Here is a 24641-nt window from a genome sequence, read left to right as displayed (position 1 = left end):
GAGGCCACCGTGGCTCTTTTTCCCGCCGCCCCGCAGCCCCCGTGGATCCAGGCCCCCCTAGACCGGCCCTTGACGATGGTCAAGGTGGCCACTGCCTCCCGGGGACACCACGCGACCGATCGCCGCGTCGCCATCGCTTCGGGGAAATCGTGACGACGCCCGGCAAGGCTGCTTCTTGCCGCTTTTGGATTATTACGATATCGCTGGCAGCGGCTGGTGATTTCGAAGGCTGAGGATGGGTGAAGAGGGGCTTGTTGCAGGGGCGAGGCTCGGTGGTGGTTGGCTAATAGGGGTGGCTGAAATGGGAAGTAAATTGGGGAATATTTTTAGAGGTCCAGCGGGTCTCACTGGAGAGATCGCGGATTCAGTAGAAGATGCTTCTATGGTCAGACATGTGTTCTGTTTTATATTAAACTTCGAGGTCTGGTTAAATATATTAAATGGAAAATGCGGGGGGACTGTTAAGAGAATATAATTGAATTATATCCTGCTGAAAGTGGCAGGTGGCGCAAAAGTCATCATCCGATGTTAATAGCTCTTAATTTGTTTAATTTAAGGTATGTGTCAGTGGTGTCTTGATATTTTAATAGAAGAGACTCACAAAAATTATTGTCCTTAAAGGTGAATAAGAATATCCTTCAAGAAGGCGGAAAAATTGTGTCGATTTTTTAACACAATGTAAATTTAGACGAATGTTTAAAGACCTCTCTCTTTGGAGCTACATATGTATTTGAAGGTATTGGTTTACGTGATTAACCCACAGACTTTACAACAAGTAAAGGACAATATTCAACACGAAATCGAAAATCCAACCCCACAAATTCGTCAGAATACCGTGGAAAATGCAATAAGAAGAGCCCAAAATAGCATCAATTTGAAAAGCGGTCAGTTGTTGCATATTATATTTAGAACTTGATGTCATAAAATTTATAAGTCGCAATAAATCGTACCATAAACAAAAATTTCAGTTAAACCCAAAGTTATAAACTAAAAAAATAATTTAATTAACAACTGCGTTACAGGTTAAAAGAGTGCCTTTTACTTCGCCCTTAGGGAATCTTAAAAAAATTTCAACAAATGTATCCACACAGAATAAAGCATAAATTTACAGAATATATTTATTTACTTACCAAATATACCCCCAGTTTCCCCTCTCAGTTCTTGAAACCACATAGAATCCCAAACCAGCCAACTTGCGAATTTAAAAAAAAGCATGAATAAAATCACTCCACTTCTCCGCCCTGAGTCCTGAATCAACGGTACACATTACACACTTAGTTTATTAATCGAATCCACGTGTCGCGGAGGTAGGCGTGCAAAAAAGACAACGGAACACGTCCCCGTCATCGAAGAACGCGAAATCCCCAGCGATCGTCATTGCAAATTCCAATTATCCTCTGTTACCGCGCGGTGGCTATTAAAATCCTTCGCGATACCCAGTCTGACGTTTCTGCACGGTTACAGCATCGAGCTCTCGATCGGAATCCGGATCCGTTACCGCGATTAATGTCGTCTGACATATTCGCACCGACACCGTCTGACCAGCTAACGCACCTACCCGTCCTCCTCCAAAATTCAAACGAAATCGCGCTGCAGCGAAAACGCGAACAAAGGATGACCGTGGAATGCAGTTGCCTTCTAGAAAAGATGATTTACCACGACCTTGTTCTTTTTCGGCGCTATTCGTTGCCCGCAGATCGTTGCCGACGTGAGCATCTCTGCGATGAAAAGGCACAAGAGGAGGATATTTGAAAAGGGAAATTTTGGTTATGACTATTTGAAAACTGGCCAAATTTCTGTTTTAAGTAACGCTCGATTCTTTGTTGCATAATTTGAAATGGTATTCGAAGAATGGTTTCCAAGCTCCCCGACGGTGCATTTTCTAGCACATTTGGTTGCTTTCAAGGTTGCAACGATTCCTTACTACCATATAGACACGTAGATTACGTAAGAATTTTTCTATTCACTTTTGAGTTTCTCTACAGAAAATTGTTCGGTTCGATCGAACGCAGTTTCGCTGGCAGCCGAAAGGCTCCTTGCGCAACTCGAATGTAGTCGAGCGCGTTTCGAGCTACTTTTTACAGAAAATTCGAGTGGAGGGAACGCCATGGTGTTTCGCGTCCTGGAGGGGATCGATTTTCACCGTTCCCACCGTGGAGCGCCGTCGAGGATCGCACTTAACGAAGCAATTAATCGAACGGGCCGCGAGATAGCTGGCCAGGGTTCTCGGAAGTTCGCATAATTTCCGGCGAAGAATCCCTAGAACAAATCGGTGCCATCTGACGGCGATTATCGCGACGGAAGGGACGGAGGATCTACCGGCTAAGCATCGTTAGACGGAAATTACCCGTGGCAAAAACTAATCTCATCGTGCAAACCTTTTTCTTGCCCGCGTAATGTCGCACGATCGCCTCTGACGCAAGGCCGCGCGACATCTGCATGTGCAGCTCGTTACTGGGAATGGAAATTGAATCTCCATCGAGGACTCCAGGGAATTTCGTGACCTTCTTCTGCTGGCAACAACGAAGTCAATGGCTAAGGGGTTTACGTTCGCGATTCCACCCTTCATCTTATTGCATTTCGAAAGGGTAAGCTTCTGGAGGAAGTGGGAAAAGGTAGTTGTAAATCTTGAGAATCGAGGCTTGCAATTAGTAACTAGAAGACTAATTATCCATAGTAGCTTTCAAGCTACTTCAGTATTCACTTGATCCTGGTAGTCACTGGAGTTAAAGTATCAGAAATATTCAGAATAAATAATGAACTTTAAAGTTTTAGAACCTCGCCTAATATTTGGGTTCCCAATGCTTTCAAAGTAGGTGCAGATGCTGTCTCCTAAAACTTTTGAAAGTTCTCTGTGTCTCACATTTAATGCGATTCTCGAATCGTCAATTTTTTACACAATCCTAAAGACAGCACAGCAATGAGAACGAACAACCTTCTATCCATGCATCTCAATCCTACGCCAGCAGAAATAACTGCTTTGCGTAACCCAGGTAGCCAAAGTACCTATCTCATGTAACTCAACTAACCCAAGTGACTCCAATCTCAATTAAATCAAGTGGCTGGAGTAATTCACCTGACTCCACTGACTCAAGTATTTTCATTATCCTAATCGCCTCCACTAACTCATTCACCAGGACTGCTTCGATCAGCTGGTACCCCGAATGATAGGATCTTCTTCCATCGAAGTCCAGCTGGATGTTCTCTCAAGGACAGTCCCGCGAGAAAGGGCTCGCGAATGGGCGACGTGCTGCCGGTCGCGAATGTTTCCTGACCTTCGTCAAAAATGGAATCGCCGACCTTAACCCGATAAATAATTAGCGTGCTCTCAGCCACAGCACGGCGCAAGGAGGCAGCCCTTGCTTTCCAATACCGCGGGCACGAGAGGACCGTTGGTCCTTGAACGATCGAGTACCAGAAGCCACGAAATTCGATACATGTATCGAATGCCAAAGATCGCGTGTAAAGGCTGCGAACGACCCAGCTATGAATCATACAGCCATTAGTTTCTCACAATTTTCTCCATTATGAACCATTGCTGTCAGGTCAAAAATTCTTTAACACCAGAATGAATTTCTTATTCCCCCTCATTTTGCAACGACTCAGTACAGCAGGGAAAGTGGACACGAAACAGCCTAATCCCACATTTGCAAAAAGAACGATCCTCTTTTTCTCAGCTGTCTGTACGTGCTCTCGAGGTTCTCTTAATAAAAGACGAAGAAATTAGTGGAGAAATTTCTCTCGGCTCGATCGCGCAGGTTTCTTACTAAGTCATTGACAAAAATCAGATACGAGCGTGAGATATATTAAAATTCGTCTGAAAGGCTGCGTACCCACGCCCTGCAACCTGTGGTTCAAGTGGACTCAGAGGTAAACAGTAGTTTGTTAGGCTCATTAGGAATCTAGATCAATCGAGGAATCAAGTGAGCACTTATCTCTGTAAACCTGTTTCTAATAACAGTTTGCATACCGTTCACCTCACTTGCAGCACACTCTCTGCATTTTGCGAACCGTTTCCAAACTCGCCTTTAATCGGCACTCTTCGATATTGAAACTTTGATTTCGATACCTGTCAGGGTAACTTACGAACGTGGTGCCCTTACGCCCCTCGTAAACACCGAATATACAGCTTTACGATAATTACTGCACTCTGGGTTAGATGGACTTTATGGGCATAAACCCTGCACCTTTTCATTACGTTCAATCTTTCATGTCCGTAGGTACTTTGTTGTCGGAATTGCGCGAAAGAATGCGAGAGCGACGCGTGCAGTCACGAGTTGCGTGGCCCCGATAAATCGTGTTACCCAGATTACACTTGATTACAGGTAATAAGCCGGCAAATGGAAAGCCGAACATACGTGAAATTGCTTGTGGGATACGATTCGGTGATCCACGACCCTGAATCGATACTCAGCAGCAAAAACTGGCATGCCGCAGAAATTTGTTCTTTTGTTCTATTTATCCTTGATATCTTGATCTCTTTCGGTGGCACAGAAAACTGGTACAGGACTAATGTCACCGCTGTCCTTTTCCCAAAAATTGCTTCTGGGCACGCAACGTTGAGATTGGTCAAGCACGGACAAGTTGGACCTTGATGGATCGGGATCTCAACGAGTCAGCGGCCTTCGTTGCATTTTCGATCCTGGATCTGCCGTTTCGTCTCGTTATTAAATTGGCGAGCTCGATCGAGTGGAAGGGACAGAGACAGAGCTAGAGAGAGGGGGATCGGAGTATGAGAAAAGGAAAAATGACGAAGGTCGACTGTGGACTGTGCAATTACCGCGGGACGTATCGACGTAAAATTGGAAAATTAATTGCGCGGATGATCGCTAAGGATCCTTATGAAAGTCAAACGAAGGTTTAGTCATTGGACGAGCGCGGCTGGAAAAAATGGAGCTGAAGGAGCAGAATTTCAACGACGACTCCGTGGCCTTAATTAATGTCCCGCCGCGTAATTTGTTTGACTTACGACCGCCACGGTCAGTCTAACTTAATTTCCCCGTAATTGAATTATCCTAATGGGTTCGTATCGTGGGGAATTACAAAAATTCCAGAGATACCATTAGCTTCTTCTCCTATCCCTCTCAATTATCTGGAACGTAATTTAGTACACACAAATTCTCGACAAAAGAAAGAATACCTTCAGACTAATCCTACAAAACACTTCCACCATATACAGAATTCCAAAAATAATAAAGCACATTATTCAGTAGCATTAGAAAGAAATAAGGTACCTCCGTATAGGTACGAGCATCAATTTTATCTTAAAATTTATATTGCAGAATAGATCAGTGATACCAACATGCTACATAAAATCTTTTATGCCTTCAACCCCTACTGCTCTTTTCCCTAAAAGATTCGCGAGCAAGCTGTGACTGTTTATTTCAGTCTCAAGTGGTCTGCCACCCATGAACAAGTGTTTTTCTATTACTAAACTATATTTATTCGCGATTGCTATTATCATATTCATAAGCAGCTTCTTCAACGGGACACTCGTCCTCGTCGCCATGTCCCCGATGGACTGATTCAATTAAAACATGCTATCATTGACCAAAATATTTTTTTCTCCGGCATGATTAGATCATCATCGATCGGAGCAGCGTCGAATGATCGTCGGTTATCGAGCAGCTCGCGAGGCCTCCGCCACGTAGAAGTGATTTGCGTCCAGCTGCTAGGCGGAAGAATTTTGCCCGAGTTTTTCCAGGCCGCGCAGAAGGCAACCAGGAACACCTTGTACTCTGATTTTGTATGTACAGTCTCCCATTCGCCGCGACTTTAATTGCATCTTCGGACTTCAAACGATCTAATTATCCAGCCAGGGATCTCCGTCGCTGAGCGACGTCGCGCTCCATTAACCATTGGCGACAATGTCTGCAGCCATCGCCTTAAATCATCGCATTCGCGTCGATTTCTACGTCCTTTTGCACCGTGACGCTTTGGTTTCGCAATGACTCGAAATCTCTAAATATTCTGACTATACACTCACTAATCCACGGAAGATAATACACAGTGGCGGTAAAAAGAAAGTTTAAAGCGTAATGAATTTAATGCTAGGCTTCACGTATTATGTTGGTATCGCAGATCTCTTCTGGGCAACCATGTAATTTATGGGATAGAAATTTAGAGATACAATTCTTCATAGTGGAAGTATCTAAGTCCTGCTACCGTTCACAGTTTAAGGGGGAATCCTATTCTTTGGGCCGAAATAATAAGCAAAATTTGGGATTTTTTAAAAAAAAAAACAGCGTTTCGATTCATCTGAAATTTGGACCATGTTTTGATGCATCCTTGAGGAAACTGCAGTTTTTTTTTTATTAATTTCGAACCATAAATATAGTAGTTATGCACAATCGAACATCGCGCCGTCCAAAATTCATCGTCCGTTAGTGTGATTCATATTTATCTACCAGGTAATCCGAAACAGATAAATGATACGGCGTTTTATTTTATACATATGTAGCTTGAAATTGATGAACCACCAGAAAACAAAAAAAATTATTGAGAGATGTGAAGAGTTTTCAAACTGAAAAGTCTGAACCTTTAATTTTTGCTTTTCAATTTTACGCCAATTGTCTTATGTAACAAAAGAAGTATATAACTCAGCAGTATTCTGGTTCATCAAATTGGAGCTACATATAGCTAAAGTAAAACACCTTTCCATTTTTCTGTTTCAGATTACCTGGAAGCTAAATATCATGCTCACCAGCGGACGGCGAGTTTTGCGCGGCGTGACACGTAACTCCTATATTTCTTATTAAAAATGAATAAAAAAAAAACTACAACTTCTTCAAGGATGCATAAAAACATGGTCCAAATTTCAAATGAATCGAAATGCTAGGTTCTTAAAAGAAAATCCAAAATTTTGATAAGGCCATAAAATAGGATTCCACCCTTAAACTTAAAGTGGTTCTTTCGAGCACGACTGCAATTGCTGTGATTGTCTATCACAATCAGCTCGAATTGAATTTCGGGCAGAAATTGTTTCATCAATTTAGATTTCGAATTGGAAGAAGAAAAGCTGTTGAGGACATGGACTCAGGGTCTAGGCTGCGACACAGCCCACGAAGAGAAGCCAACTGAAACGCGGTCGTCCTTGAACCAACCACGCTTTTGGTGGTCCTTGACACGTCGGAATCGTCTCATTGCCAGTGTAATTTATAGTGACGTTGATCCGTGTCCAGGAACCATAGCGCCCCACGTTTCGGACTCGTACCCCGAAACGTTCCGGTCGCGAATCGCAGAATGCGTCAGAGGCAGCAACTTTCTATCCTCCGAAAAGGAACTCGAGGCGAACAGTGTGCCCTGTAGAACCCAGCCCACGAACGATCCCTTTTTATTCTCCGAGACTCGTGATCGACGATCTTGAGCGATAGAGAAGCTCGATGGAACTAGCAGGGCGTTCCATCTGGTTCGGCGAAGTTCACGAACTTCTCGCGTCACCGCCGGAAGTGGACGTTCCTCGGGCTTCCGTTGCAGACGAATTCAGCTCATGGACGCCCGATGCGCGTGACGCAGCGAGTAAATTGCCGGCCTGCTGCTCGGAAGGCGGTGCAGCCCACCGAAGACGCAATTAGCAATACGAATGCACCTTTTATGAGGTCACGCGGCTACCTTCGTGCAACGGGCTCGTTAGCCGATTTTCCATCTCCCTCGCGCGACCGCTGCTTCCAGGAAAGCTTTCGATCTCGCCGGACCTTGGCGAAGGATCTGTTTCGCGATCTATAATCACTTCCACTTAACTGTTTCGCGAATGGGAGAAGAAGCAGCATCGAACGACTGGTTCGCTGGCTTCTAATCATCCTTCGCTCTGGTCCACGCAAATTCCAAGATGGATGTGCCGAGAATTGAGAGGCTTCTGAGATGGATTCGATCCGTCGACGTGACCCGGGCTGAAGGGACTGGATATTAGATTTAGAAGATATTTTTAGGTCATCCTCAGGGGTTCTACATTACACCTGATGGGATTTTATTGCGCCAGGCGGCCACTTTAGAAGCGAGGGACGAGGTACAAGGGCGCCATTCCGGTGTAACAACCTAATTTCCTTTGCGTTAGTCGCACGGAACGGCGAGAAAAGCTGCTACTGTCCGGAAGGAGGGGATGTGGTCGCTAGATCGACACTTCGAGGCGGAACAATGTTGCTCAAATAATTTGAACCGATTATGCCTGTGTAGAAAGTCGACGCCACTCGCGGAAAATCGTTTTGGAATTCTCGCCAGCAGCGGTTAAGTTTATGACAAGCAAATTGCGGGCGGGTGGTAAATGGAAGGAAAAATGGCTGGAGTGAATCTGTGGGAAGTGTTGAATCAAAGTTTCCTTCGAAAACGAAGTCACTAGCTTTACGGGACTTCTTTAATTGCGATTTATTTAATCTAGTAGCATTTAAAGTAATTGTGGAAAATTTGATGAGCAACAGGTTGCATGGGTTGAGCTTCCAACGTGGGATTAATTTTGGTTCCCATTTTCATTTAATTTCCTTATGTTTCTCTTACTACTGGAACGATGAATAAAATTGTATGGTTCTGCTCGTTCCTTTTAATGTTCGACAATAGTGGAAATTTGCAAAAAACTTCTACGAGGGTATTAATCTACCACGGAAGTCGTTAAGAAGTCGTTAACTAACTAGGGAATGCAAATCTTACGGCACTAACAATACTGATACATCGTGCAAAAACATTTTCGTGTTCGGTCGTTCCGGTCGACAAGATAATTTTCTCGAGAAAATCGAGAGGCCAGTTAGAGCCGTCTAAATTTGCGTAACAGTAAATTCCATTAGTTGTGCGCTCCACCTTTGAACGGTTGCAGCATTCCAGCCACTGTGCACGCAGATGATTGCAATGAAGGCCCCAGGGCGACGATTGCTACTACGTGTTCGATTGAACAACCAGCCTGCCTGTCAAGTTGACGGCTTAATAATAATGTGAAATGCTTTGGGATTCTGCCTGAATAAATTACGGGGGAGCGCGTGGTTTGAAAGTAGCGCTTTAAAAACGTGCTGTTAGCGATGGCAGGTAAAGTGCGTTTCTGCTTTTAACTTAGGTGATACATCGTACGTTACCGATTCAGTCTAAAATAAGATTACATTGCTCCGAGTGGTAGGAATTAAAAATTAACCTTATTGAAGTCACAGACGAGGTATAGGATAGACCTATCACCAATGCATTTTTCTGTCACCGGTTTGGGGGCTCCTCTAACCCCCTTGCCATTTTAGTGTCGCATGTAACGTTACCGGTGAAGTCTCGGAACAGATTGTAACGCTACGTGTGGTAGGAATTAGAATTCAAGAAGTCATTCGAAACCCGCGATTTACAAATGATTCTATTAGAGTAACAACTTAAAGATCGTTTTATAAACGTATTCCGTGCAACGACCGAGAAAGAAGGATCGCAACAAAACAAGAACACATACGCCTTTTAACCTTGCTATTCTATTCAGGTTTATTTAACGCCAAACAAATTTATTTAACATAAAAATTTATATAAACAACAACATTATTTGTGGAAGACATGTGTTCATGAGTTCAAAATCATCGAAGAAATCGACGAAATGAAATAAATCACGCAAAACCATCGAAGAAATGCATGAAATAGAATAAATCATGTAAAACCATCGAAGAAATACCTACCTGAAAGAGAATAAAATTCTGATTAGATGTCTAGACCGAACCAAACTCACTGAATGTAAGTTTCGCTCGATCTGGACCCTTAAACTAGATCGTAGGCTTTAGCTTGATATCGTTTTGCAAGTCGCAATGCTTGAGAAACGTTACCAAGGAACCGGGCACACCAACGCGGAGGTACCTACGAAAGTGACCCATCCCGAAACAAACACCGATCCCATCCACCCTCCATTTCAATAAACTCATCGCGTCCGTCATTGCTTGCAATGAGGGAAACGATGATTTGACTCTACTATTAGTGACAACCGCGAACGCGAAAGCGAAATCGAAAGAGAGATAGACTGACGATTATCGTCGATCTCTCTGCACTTATACAAGGTACTCGTATTCTACATTCTACAGCATGCATGCAAGAACATCTTAGCTAGCTACCAAGCTAGCATAATTCTAGGCCCTCTCTAGGGCCCACGAGCTAGGCCCTCTCTAGGGCCCATGACTAGGACCCTCTCTAGGGCCTATGCCGAAGGCCCTCTCTAGGGCCCATGACTAGGACCCTCTCTAGGGCCCATGATTAGGACCCTCTCTAGGGCCCACGAGCTAGGCCCTCTCTAGGGCCCATGACTAGGACCCTCTCTAGGGCCTATGCCGAAGGCCCTCTCTAGGGCCCCTGTTCTGGGCCCTCTCTAGGGCCCACAAGCTAGGTCCTTTCTAGGACCTAGAATACCAAGCAGCTGAAAATTGAAGCTAATCGAAAATTTTACTTTACTTTCGCGATGAAAAAGCAATTAGAGCACCGGTGCTCTGGACAAATTTCCGATACGCAAAAGGTTGATTTTACTTTCGCGACGAAAAATCAACACGAGCTTCCGTGCTCTGTATAAATCATAGATCCGCAAAAATTTGACTGTAAATTCGCGGTAATAAAACTCTACACAAGAGCCGCGGCGCTCTTGAAAATATATGGACGCGAAAAAAGCGTGGACTCTACGATCGCATTACCGGCGACCATAAAAGATCTTGCTGGAATGCAAGATTGCTAGGAAGACTAGTTTCATTGAGACCCATTTCAAAAAATTTCGCGGTGACTCTACTTGACTTGATCGATCCGATTATTTTACGAATTATTATTAATCGATATAAAATTGTAAGAATCGCGAGCAACAATTGTATTGGTTTATCTATTATTTTTATTTTGAGACAGACACATGCATGTCACTATCTACGAGTACCTTGTATGGTCAGCTCTATCGATGCTGCTCTTTCGAACACACATGCATAACGTTTAGTGGCGCATCTTATATAATTGGCATTTTTTTCGGGAACATTTCTACGATATTTCGTGAATATGGTTTAGAAAAGGACCACGCCATAAGGCTACTGCCTAGACGCCCTAGACCATATTCGCGAAATATTGCATAAGAGTTCCCCAAACGAATACCGACCATGTGAAAAGGGCCTCTGCATGTCGTGCATTTGTGTTGGAACGGCCAGAATCGAAAGAGCTAAGTAGCTGTACTACATGCACCCCCATTCAAAGAATGATAAAATGACTCACCGTTCGCTGTCATCATCGGTACTGCATCTCTGCAAACTCGTAACCCTCTGACCAGCATCCCTGAGACCAGCTCCCCTCTGATCACCATCCGTCTGACCAGCATCCCTCTGACCAGCAGCTCCCAGACGAGCACCCCTCAACTCAGCCCCAGCTTAGCTCTCAACGTTGCAGCTGCAGTTGGACTCGTGCATGACTCTACTTTCGCGGTGAAAAAGTTATTAGAGCACCGGTGCTCTCGACTAGCTTTACTTGCGCAAAAACACTGACTCTACGATCGCATTACGGGCGATCACAAACACTATAACTCAAACCGACAATTTATATTTAAACAGCAACTTTTAGCGCTCCTGTTTATTAAACGCGCACATTTCATCTATTTCACATTTCATCTATTTCACATTCCTTAGTTTCTGAATGTGTTTTTGTTGGGTAAGGTCTTTTTGCATGCATTATGTAGGAAGCTTATCCTACCAAATGCATTGCGTGCCTTAGGTATGATGCTTTTCCTTCCAAAATGCACGCACAAAGATTACGACCCACTTATACAAGGTACTCGTATTCTACATTCTACGGCATGCATGCAAGTACATCTTAGCTAGCTACCAAGCTAGCATAATTCTAGGCCCTCTCTAGGGCCCACGAGCTAGGCCCTCTCTAGGGCCCATGACTAGGACCCTCTCTAGGGCCTATGCCGAAGGCCCTCTCTAGGGCCCATGACTAGGACCCTCTCTAGGGCCCATGATTAGGACCCTCTCTAGGGCCCACGAGCTAGGCCCTCTCTAGGGCCCATGACTAGGACCCTCTCTAGGGCCTATGCCGAAGGCCCTCTCTAGGGCCCCTGTTCTGGGCCCTCTCTAGGGCCCACAAGCTAGGTCCTTTCTAGGACCTAGAATACCAAGCAGCTGAAAATTGAAGCTAATCGAAAATTTTACTTTACTTTCGCGATGAAAAAGCAATTAGAGCACCGGTGCTCTGGACAAATTTCCGATACGCAAAAGGTTGATTTTACTTTCGCGACGAAAAATCAACACGAGCTTCCGTGCTCTGTATAAATCATAGATCCGCAAAAATTTGACTGTAAATTCGCGGTAATAAAACTCTACACAAGAGCCGCGGCGCTCTTGAAAATATATGGACGCGAAAAAAGCGTGGACTCTACGATCGCATTACCGGCGACCATAAAAGATCTTGCTAGAATGCAAGATTGTTAGGAAGACTAGTTTCATTGAGACCCATTTCAAAAAATTTCGCGGTGACTCTACTTGACTCGATCGATCCGATTATTTTATGAATTATTATTAATCGATATAAAATTGTAAGAATCGCGAGCAACAATTGTATTGATTTATTTTATTTTTTATTTTGAGACAGACACATGCATGTCACTATCTACGAGTACCTTGTATGGTCAGCTCAATCGATGCTGCTCTTTCGAACACACATGCATAACGTTTAGTGGCGCATCTTATATAATTGGCATTAGTTTCGGGAACATTTCTACGATATTTCGTGAATATGGTTTAGAAAAGGACCACGCCATAAGGCTACTGCCTAGACGCCCTAGACCATATTCGCGAAATATTGCATAAGAGTTCCCCAAACGAATACCGACCATGTGAAAAGGGCCTCTGCATGTCGTGCATTTGTGTTGGAACGGCCAGAATCGAAAGAGCTAAGTAGCTGTACTACATGCACCCCCATTCAAAGAATTATAAAATGACTCACCGTTCGCTGTCATCATCGGTACTGCATCTCTGCAAACTCGTAACCCTCTGACCAGCATCCCTGAGACCAGCTCCCCTCTGATCATCACCCGTCTGACCAGCATCCCTCTGACCAGCAGCTCTCAGACGAGCACCCTTCAACTCAGCCCCAGCTTAGCTCTCAACGTTGCAGCTGCAGTTGGACTCGTGCATGACTCTACTTTCGCGGTGAAAAAGTTATTAGAGCACCGGTGCTCTCGACTAGCTTTTATTGCGCAAAAACACTGACTCTACGATCGCATTACGGGCGATCACAAACACTATAACTGAAACAGACAATTTGTATTTAAACAAGTTCGAAAAAATTTCCTTTAAATTGCAAGGTGTCACGCAATTCAGACTTTGAGAAAAATTTCCAGCAGCCACATTGGGCGCTCAATGAATTCTGATTCTGTCTGATAGAAAAAAGGAGTGGCCTCTTCGGGCGTTTAAGGTTTTTCAATCTTAATGTATGGAAGGAGTAGCCTTTTTGGGCGCCTAATGCTTTTTAATTCTAATGTACCATCATCAGGTCTCATCCTTTTTAATGTTAATTAAAAAATACAGCAGCCTGTTTAGGCGCATGATAATTCCGAATTGTAAAAGGAAATAGAAGCAGCCTCATCAGGCGCTAATGACATGGAATGCCAGAAAAAATCCAATTCTACTCTAAAGTGTTAGTAAACCCTAACCCAGATCTAATTCTTCCCTGAAACTAGCAACGAATCTCTTAGTGAATTCTTTATTAAAGAATTCACCAGAGAAAACCTCGGCGAATCCCTCGGCGAATGTTTCGATGATGCGCTTAAAACTGGACTTGCCTGGCTAAATTTTCTAAGTTTCGCAGCACACATATACACTATACTTCGTTATACTAACCCTTTGGACTGTGATTGCGGTATAAGGTAAAAAACTACTAAAATTATTTCCAAAGACTTTACTTTAAAGTCCAAAGGGTTAGCATGCGCGCGTAAGAAAGATAGACGAGGGGTTCTCGTCGATCTTTCTACACATATGCCATTACAATTTCTTTCGCATATTTTAGAGGCACACTTGCACTGGTTTCAAGTGACAAATAGACGCTAAGTATCTCATTGCAGAGATAGAAAAAGAATTGAAAAACGGACACGGATTCGCCGTCGTGAGAGATCTCGAGCTGCTCGATACACTCACGCATTGCAGTTGCACAGACAAAACGCTAATACGCGACCACCATTCATCCAGCCCCCCATTAACGGGAGTTCCCCACTAGGGGCCGCGCCTGAGGGGTCAGACTCACAGCAGCCCGCCTCACAATTAAATCACATGCAGCTGCAATACGCGCTCCCATCACAAAGCCGACAATTTGCACAGGCGAGTGTATCGTGCCCGAGCATCTTGTGCTAATTCAAGATCTCTCCCGAGAGCGAATTATATTACCGGAAAAAAAGAAAAGAGAATTGAAAGTAGGAAATAGAAAATACACTATGACAAGTCTGTAAAAGTATACTAAATGCGAAACGACACGGTGCACGGTGAAGCTAATTGTAAGCAAAAGCAAAGGTAAAAGGCGTCACTCTCAACAAGCAAGCGTACCTCTACCCTTAAATCTAGCCTATCGCACTCTTTACAATGAGCCCTAGTGGCATAATCTATTGCAAATATGCACTTGCGTAACTTTCGAGGGATATGCGAAAGCTAAGAATCTCCCGATTGAGATTGCAAAAGAGACTAAACGACTAAAGGACCGAAAGGCGCGGCGCGACGCGAACATTCACCCTCGATCCACCGAAATTTCGTTTCTACATGGCATGCTCCATATCACGACTTTACACAGCCATGGCGAGCGTGACCGAGAACGAGAACTGTCGCACATCTTCGTCTAACAATGGTCCTCTGTGTAAAGCCGTAATAAGTTGTACCCAGCACAGCCGGCCTATGAAGGGCGAGAACACCATGCGCGAAATAGAAATCAGTGATCGAAGGCGAATTGTATTTCTAGAAGGGTGTGTTTGGCACTCTTATATTTAAAAAGAACGAGGCGGAACAAAAGCTTATCGCTCGAAGTACGCAAGTGCATTTCTGAATAGATGTCCAGACCGAACCAAACTCACCGAATGTAAGTTTGGCTTGATCTGGACCCTTAAACTAGATCGTAGGCTTCAGCTTGACAACGTTTTGCAAGACGCAATGCATTGGAAAACGTTACCAAGTCCAGGCACACCAACGCGGAGGTACCTACGAAAGTGACCCATTTCTACGAAATATTTCTGGTCCATATTCGACCAATGCATTTTTGAAAATTTGGAAAAATTCTTACGACTAAAGTTCTTAAATTAAAACTTAATGGACTCTAGGACTATGGCTAGTTAAAACTAAGCACACGTGCAAGTTCTTCCGCGATGTATAAAATTTGTAGGTTTAGTGGCTTAAAGTTATTTTTATGCAAGGGAGAAAGAAATTTAAGTTCATATAGCAGCCACTTTGGCGGCAGTCATTTATTATTATACTGTTATTTTATAAAGGGACCATTTGAGGTCGAGATATCAGGTGGTAAGAGTGGCAATTTTTGATTTCTCGTAATATTACTACCAGTGTGTCTTAATATTTAGCACATGCAACGGGCAAGCAAAACTAGCGAGCATAATAACCAAGTAGTACCAAAAACTACTGTCATTGTTTATTAAGAGAATCTAATGACTCGAATGTAATTACTGTTAAGAGAGAAGATTTGAAAGAACTCACACGAAAGAGTTCAACTTCAGAAATGTAACTCGTATTCGATACATTAAGCATCCGGAATGATTGTGAAATTAAAGAAAAGAAGTTTAGAATGTTTGAAACGCGATATTAAAACTCCTATCGCGAATTTAAAATTTATTCATTGTATTTTTCTACGTGTATTAAACATTTGGAAGTACACGCATTAAATTTTACTATTCGCGAGTACTAAGTACGTATTCGTGGTCACTATGCTCGCTACAGTAATCATTATGTTCGATAGCATACAGAAAAATTCAAAGAATGAAAAAGTATCACTCACCGTTCGTTGAAAATAGTCTCACTGACAAGCATCCCCTTTTAGCAGTAGCTATTCGATCTGCAGGCGAATGTCCAGCAGTTGCAGGGTCAGTACCCCATAGAATGTGTCACACTTCCAAATATGTCACGTTACTTTCGCGATGAAAAAGCAATAGGAGCACTGGTGCTCTGAATTAATTCTAGATGCGTTAAAACACTGACTTTACGTTCGCGTTCACATTACTAATACGCAGGGCCACTGTGCACTATCGAATACTTTATCGCGAAATAAGCACTGATTCTACAATTGCATTGCACACGATTACAAAAGCAGTTCATGTTTTTAAACATATCTCAACAGTGGAAAGATGTGTTCGGACTCGAGTAAAGCGTTTCCAAAATAGTCCTCTAGGTACTGAGTGTAATGTAGTGGAATCTCGTTGAACGATCTCCCACATAGTCCAGTTATCGATGAAATTTATGCAGGAATCGAGAAATCACGAAATAATATGTACACGCACTCACTGATGCGATCACCGTCGCGAGTAAAGTCGAACTGGCAGAGGTGACACCGCTTGGCAATGTTGTGACGTAGGGGTTGTTGGCGGTGTTATGGCGCTCGACCGACTCCCAGCTAACTGGAAATTCGTCAAGGCCAGAAATAATTTTATGTAGACACAGTAATTCCACGATGAAAAATCACTTAGAGCACCGGTGCTTTCACTTAAATAGTTCTGTATGCGCAAAACATTGACTCTGCACTCGCGTCCACACAGTGCTCTATGAAATACTTTATCGCGAAATATGTACTGACTCTAAAATCGCATTGCACGCGGTCACAAAAGCACATCACATTTCTAAACATCTCTCAGCAGTGGGAAGTAGTGTTCGGGCTCGCGTAAAATGTTTCCATAAAGGCATCTTGGTATTGAGTGTAATGCAGCAGAATCTTGTTAAACGGCCTCATACATAGTCCAGTAATCGATGAAATTGATGCACGAATCGAGAAATCACGAAATAATATGCAGGTACATTCACTGATCCGATCGCTGCCGCGGTTGAAGTCGAACTGTCAGCTTACACCTTTCGTGAATGTTGTCACATTGGTAGAGGTTGCTGTCCACCTCAACTGTTTCCCATGGAAGTTGAAATTTCACAAAGGCCGGAAATAATTCTATATCGCAATGTCCATTGCGAAATATGTACTTTTCGCAGCTGCAGCCATGCACCCTGCTCTTTCTATGTATACATATATGTCTTTCAAAGTTGAGGAGATGTGATCGGACTCGAGTACAGTGTTTTCAAAAAAGTCTTCCAGATACTTATTTTTAGTGTATTGCAGTAGAATCTGGACGATCGACCTCCCACATATTCCAGTAATCGATGGAAATAATACATTAAGATAGGTATACCATGGCATTTTAAATGTTCATCCGTCCGATCCGTCCTCCGACTTTGGTGAACGTCGTTATTGAACTCCATTATTTCACATATCTTGAGAATTCCACATTACTTTATTTTATATATTTATACATGTGGAAGGAAGGGAAGGAATGATTTATTCAAACATTTCGAGTTACATTTATTTTTACATTATATCAAAGTATTACTATTTAAAGAAATTCTTGTATCTATCTACTTATTTAGGATATTTGACAATCGCAGCAATCGCATCGGCTCTGTTCTCACCAATTACCAGGTCTCGCTACGAGGAGGTCGCAGCGTTTCGAGGCCCGTAGACAGACTGCCTATTTATGTTTTATTCAGAAAATCTAATGACTCGAATGTAATAACTATTAATAAGAGAAGATTCATAAAACTCATATGAAATATTTAAACTTGAGAAGCGTAACTTGCATGCAAAACATTAAGCATCTCGAATGATTGTGAAATTAAAGAAAAATTGTTTAGAATGTTTAAAACGCGATACTAAAACTTTTATCTAGAATTTAATACATATATATATATATAATCGTTTTATTCGGTAGCATGTAGAAAGATTGAACGAGTTGAAAAGTTGCACTGCTATCTCTGCAGATCGCCCCCCCCCCCCAAGAGTAATAAAATAGAAAATATTATGACATTGTGTATAATTCTGTATAAATAATTAATGTGAATTTAATTATTTATACAGAATTATAATTAATGTGAATTTAATTATTTATACAGAATTATAATTAATGTGAATTTAATTATTTAGGTTACAGTATCAGATTGAGATATTAAAACATAAGTTACAAGCAAATTTTAAATCTTGTGAAAGAGGGTTAAAAAATGTACTTATGTACTTTTACATATTTCGCCCCCTCCAAGAAAGGCTCCTGAATCCGCCTCTCCAGGTGGCTCGGCTGCATCGGGGGGAGGGGGATGGATCCGAGTTGAAACCCTGACCAGGTCCTCAGCAAGTCCAGGAAGTCCAGGAAGTCCAGGAAGTCCAGTAGGTCCAGGTAGCTCGGCAACTGCAGGGTCCCCGGAGGTCCTCCAGGCCCGGAAGACCGACGACGACTGAGTACATGAAGCTCTGTGAGCTCCTTATCTAGACTTCGAGGAACGATGTCTCCCGATCAAAACAAGGTCGACGGTTAATTACAATTGCGAAATCCAACGAATTCTTCGGCAAAAATGGATTTTCTGCTAAAATATACGTTCCATTGGCTATTGCTATGACAAATAATGTTAACAACATTTACCCTAACCGCCCAGTAGAAATTATTATTAACTTTGATCGATAGAACTTGAGATATCAAGCAATTAGTAACATTTGATCTTGAATTTGCAAATGATTTTCTACGCCGAATGAATTCTCTTTTATTCTCAATGTTTAATTGTTCGATACATTAATGTTAATGCTTATACATATCATCTAGTATTATTTATAATGAATAAATACATTTTAGTGGAACTTGGTGTAAATGAATAGTTGCAGGAATATTTGGAGAAATATGAGTGACATACTTGTTTCTCCCCCTTAGTTACTAAGATCGACGAAGTATACGATAGAACCACGGTACTCTATGAAACACTTTTTGGCAGGCACAGGCACTGACTCTACAATCGCATTGCACACGATTACAGAAGCACTTCCTGTTTTTAAACGTCCTTCAGTTTCTGAAAAAGTCTTCTAGGTAACGGGTATATCTAAATGGAATCCTGTTAAAAGGCCTCCCACATGATCCAGTAATCGATGAAATTGATGCGCGAATTGAGAAACCACGAGATAATATGCACTATGACATGCACACACTTCACTGAACCGATGACTTTCTCAGGGCTAGACAAAATTTTATTTCCCAATGCGGGTTTCAAAAGTAACTCGATTTGCAGTTGCATCCATGCACCCCACGACAGTCATGCATCATGCAACTTTCTGCGAGGCTTTTAAGAATTAGATTTCACTGTAAAATGCAGTGTTGGCGGTAAACTAATACTCGGAGCAAATAGGATCCAATTATTATTACTTCACTAGAATAATTAAACAGTGCATTAGAAAGTTGCGAGAATGTCACTAACAGCTTGAATTTTTAATACTTTTCGGCGTACGATACGTGAAAAGGTTCTACTACAGGCAAAGTACTAATAAACATTGCCATCTTGCAATTTATAACTTGCACGGGCTTAGAAGAAATACCATTTTCAGCGCCATAGTGTCTTGATCCTCGCAATGGATTTTCGGAGGGAAACTCTCGCTCTAAACAAGTTCTACCCATTTCAGAGTAGTTCCTGAGTTGGACGTCGTTCATGAGCAGAGGCCACTACATTCAGTCCTCAAATTATGGGTGGGTAACACAGTTGCGTGGCGACACGAGCATCCATAAGGTGATAAGTCTATACTATACCTCGTCTATGCCTATATCTCGTCTGTGGTCTGTGCTAAAATTAACTGGCCGCGTGGAGGCGCTTCAGCTGGCGTCTCACCGAGGCATTGTCGCATCCAACGTTATCGATTAAAAAGGAATGAGCTCCCAACGCTATTTACTTCAAGAATTCAAACTATATGGAGTGAGTCAGTATTTTAGCAGGAGGTAAAAAGCTAAGGGAATTTTTACTGACTACCGATATCGTGAAAGCAGATTCTGTTACGTTTGAAGATGGCATGCATAGATGGACCTTTTTGCGCGCTAAATTTTAAGGGCTTTCAAAAGTTATATCTACACATTGTAACACTTTACAATATAGGAACGTTTATGGAATTGCACATGTTATTACACATTATCGTGACATAGTACTCCTGCAATTCTCGAAACTATTTAAAAGCAATCTCAGAATCATAATTCAGTACTCAATCATTTCTTATAACACATCAATGGGCTTTTTTGCATGCTCGTCATACATCCTCCACTTCCGGCGCATCACGTTCTTCGGCCACGTGTACTCGTGCATTGAACGTTAATTTCCGATAAAAACTGGTAGAACTCGAATGAATAAATAGGAGAAACATCAGAGCCCAGTTTTCTTCGAAATCTTTTACGTATCCGAGAAAATTCTTTTCGCAATTATGTCCAGTTAATTTCCATCGTCGATCCTGACCTGAAAGGCCGCGCCTCTAAATTCCTGTGATAACTGATACAACGAATTTCCGGATACCAACGAAAAGCGGTTCGATTTAAAATTCCCTCAAAGCCCGCTCCGTTTCTCGTGCGATGTCAAGCTAACGAGTTATAGCCTCGTTAATTCTGAAACAACCGTCGCCGGAATGAAGAATTATTCCAACGGCGTCCTTCGCGGGACGCACAATCCGTTTTATGCTCACGCATTACAATGCCGCACGCAGGAAGACGAGGAAAAACACTATGGCATAAGTTCGCGCGATTGTCCCGCTGAGAATTTAATTGGCGAGTATTGTAATCCGTTTAATGAACACGCTGGAAGGCTTGTAATTGAACAATGAGGCAAGCCGCCTCTTAAATAATCCCAGAATTAAGAGAACGAAATAATAAGCTGCGCTTGTTCGCGCTCGGACGTAGGATCTCGAAAATGGAATAATATATGCATTTCCTGACACACTTGTACCTCTCGTAACGCTATAATCGTACACCTATCCAATTGCTCGAGGAACATTTCTAAGCCTGCAAGAATTCCTAATCACATGCCTGGATAATTGGTCGTCAAGGTATCAACATCTTTACAATTGGTCTTCTGGTAGTTGCGTATAGTAGTTCAGTTCCTTATGCAACGCGTCGCAGGATACGCGCGACTATGACTTCATTATAAGTCACCTAGCTTCCTCTCTCTCTGAGATCCTATCGGTCATTAATAATTATTCTAATTACGTTAAGTGGCTGCGTATCGTCGGCTTTAGATCGGTGATTAGGACGCTGTTGGAGGCTGTCTCACGCGTCTGATACCGCTACGAATGTGAACACTTGCGGTGCTTATACAGTTAACGTTTCCATACAGATTTTTGTTGGATCACGTTCCACCGATTTAGATGAATTTTTTTACGCTTCCACTTTAACGACTCCCCAGTTCCGTCTGCAATGATTACTTATAAAAAATATATATATTTCTATAGTTTAAGATATACTTAATACAATGCACAAAGTCGCATTAAATTATATACAGTAGTTTTCCTCTAATTAATTCTTAAAGATCACCTATTTTCACGGGCTCTAGACCGGTGGAGCCCCTTAATTACAAGGCAAAGTAGGAAGAACTTGCGACGACCAAAGGACAATCAGCCCTGCATTAGCATAAATGGTTGGTAAGTTTCAGCTTCTGTGTTCGCGCGTGTAGAGGGGAAAAAGAAGGTCGAATTACTCAATCGACGGGATTTAGGTGAATCGTGAGTACGTACGAGCGACAATGCCCCGCAATCGCGTTAATGGCTGCGTAATACGGAGAGAACCGCTTTAAGTACGTGCCCAAAAAGTCGTGCGCACTGGTGCGTCATGCGATACGCAGGATTGGTAAGATGTGTCGTCCCCTCGTTATATTTTATTGCAATTACTGTCAGGTCGCACCTTTTCTGATACGAACACTAGAATTAACAGTTTAAATAGTACTACTTCCTAAAGACGTCTAGAGACAGTTCTTAATGCTTCCTTAAGACATCTTTAGACGTCTGAACCGTCGAAGAGTAGACGGTTCACCATCTTTTCCAAGCGTCAACGAAGATCAAGTCGTTAAATTGTCCTCTGTCTCGTGTTACAGATCGCATCGGCGGGGCCAATCGTTCCCGTGGAACAACGAATCGTCCAGAAACAGTCTCGACCCACCTCGCTGCGCCGTCTACTCGGAGACAAGCTCGATGGTCCTAATTTAAATTTCAAGTAGCGACGAAAATGGAACCGCGAGGGTCGCCTTGAAACGCGCGCCTCTTCACCCGCGGCTGTCTCCTAAATCTGACCGATGCTCGTGGCTCCAGATTTCCCCTACGCCCGGGAGATTAACTTTTCTTCTCTGCTGCGCGAGGAAATCGTCCAGCAGCTTTTTTCCTCGATTCGCGAGATCCATGTGGCACGTCCGTGGAACTGTGACACGCTTCTTAGAACCGTGTTGATCTTTATGCCCCTTCTATCCCGCGATCGCTGAAACGCGGCTGGAAACCTTCACCCAGGCACCTGTGACGAGTCGATCGCTGAAGGGGATTCAATCGTTCAACTACTTTGCGCTCCGTTTTGAATAATTCTTCAGCTCGCGTAATACCGGTAACAAGTATCCACTGCCGTTTTTCCCACGTTTTATCAGCTGCTCTCTGTCGTGCAATTACGGGTGCATTGTGATGGTACGCGCGGATTTGCATCGTGCGTGCAAGAGGGGAGAGGGGTGCAGAAGTCAGCAGAAATGGCTCTCAGGGATTTCTGTTTTGCTCTTTCATAGATGGTACTGTTTTTTTACGTGAGTCACGCGAACGTTGGATAGATCTTTCGACGACCTTGGAATTGTTTTTTATTCATGTGCTTCCTTTTTCATCGATGTGGTATCAGCTTGAGCGAGTGGAGAACATTTTGCTGAACGAAACCGTGTAATTGGAATTTAAAATGTTGTCTAATCGCTCTCCTTTCTTCTCGGCGTATCAAACCGCGGCTTTTATACCAGTAAGCGATCGAGAATGATATTACGTGTGTGTGTGTGAAATGAGAGTGTTTATTTTAGTTCGTCTAATTAACGGCCTCAATCTTTTTCTTCGCGTTGAATAGTTATTTCATCAGCGTATTGTATTTGAAACAGAAAGAACTGAGAACTGCTTCACGCCTTGTTAAATCGTAATTGCTAAATTGTTCTCTAAACGAAAATGGAGGAAAGAAGATATGTCCTATGCAGACAAGGACGTTTTACATCGTACCGTTTCATTGACCTATAACGCGGAATTGTACAGACGAAGAAATGAACGTACAAAAAGTTATTATCCAGTTTCAATAACCAGAAATGGTCATGGAAGAAAAGTGAAAAATAGATGAAAGAAAACATGATTTAAAAGAAGTAGGTCAATATTCGTAGTAGGAACAATGTCTTTCACAGACAAAGAGGCTTTGTGCCCTCTAATTTTAATCATTTGCATCGAATAAAGAGGGGAACAGATAAAGAAATGTCGCCACTAAAAAGTCTGTTGAAATTCGTGCGACGAATAGTGTAAAGTACTTTGTACTATCTACTTTTACTAACATACAATCATTAAAGAGGAGAATTTAAAAATAGACAAGACAAATGAATGGTGCTTCCTCAGTGCCATGAAAAATGCGTTTTTCCAGAAAAATGTTGAACTGGGAGAACTAGAATGTTTCATTAAAATCAATGATACTAAAGTGGATCGATACGTTGTAAAAAGGACAATTTTCTCAGCCCTCAGAAATGGAAGGTCGACGAAAAACAGCAAGTGTTGTTCGGTTAGTAAAAACGCCGAAGAAACGCACGACTGGGCCGCGTAAACGTTCGCGTACTTGAACTAAGAATCGCGGCCAGTACGTGGGACCTGTGCACCCATTATCTCCCGATGTGATTAGCATTGTCGAAGTGGCACGCTGGGAGAACACGGGGCGCGCTTTTAAAAGTAAAAGCACTTGCGCGATTGCGTAGAGACGCCACAGGGCGCGCGCATTGGTGCTTTTACGCGCGGCATTGAAACCTGGATTCGTCGGTGTCCTTCTTCGTGTTAATTCAATTTCGCCGATCAAGTGAGTGCCCAGACTGTTGGTAATTAGCTACGAGCGTGAAACGTAATCTCTCTTCAGCCGGGAGCGTTTTAACGTTCCTGCACCTAAGAATCTTTCACGAATATTTTAGACTCGGTTTGACGAGCTGCTGAGAGAGAGAGAGAGAGTTGAGAGGGTTTGAGAAATGAGAGATAAAAGATGAGAGATGAGAATTGAGGGATGAGAAATGAGAGATGAGAAATGAAAGATGAGAAATGAGAGATGAGAAATGAGAAATGAGAGATGAGAAATGAGAGATGAGAAATGAGAGATGAGAAATGAGAGATGAGAAATGAAAGATGAGAAATGAGAGATGAGAAATGAGAAATGAGAAATGAGAGATGAGAAATGAGAGATGAGAAATGAGAGATGAGAGATGAGAAATGAGAGATGAGAAATGAGAGATGAGAAATGAGAGATGAGAAATGAAAGATGAGAAATGAGAGATGAGAAATGAGAAATGACAGATGAGAGATGAGAAATGAGAAATGAGAAATGAGAAATGAGAACTGAGAACTGAGAATTGAGAACTGAGAACTGAGAACTGAGAAATGAGAAATGAGAGATGAGAGATGAGAAATGAGAGATGAGAGAT

General features: G+C 42.6%; 1 protein-coding gene across 1 annotated transcript in view; it reads left to right on the top strand.

Moving 5' to 3' along the window:
* Window positions 1-24641, top strand: part of Ance-3 (angiotensin-converting enzyme Ance-3) — a 172939-nt gene that overhangs the window by 95782 nt on the left and 52516 nt on the right. The window lies entirely within an intron of this gene.

This window comes from Andrena cerasifolii, chromosome 10 (assembly GCF_050908995.1).
Source record: "Andrena cerasifolii isolate SP2316 chromosome 10, iyAndCera1_principal, whole genome shotgun sequence".
NCBI lineage: Eukaryota > Metazoa > Arthropoda > Insecta > Hymenoptera > Andrenidae > Andrena > Andrena cerasifolii.
This window is presented reverse-complemented; position numbering and strand designations above follow the sequence as displayed.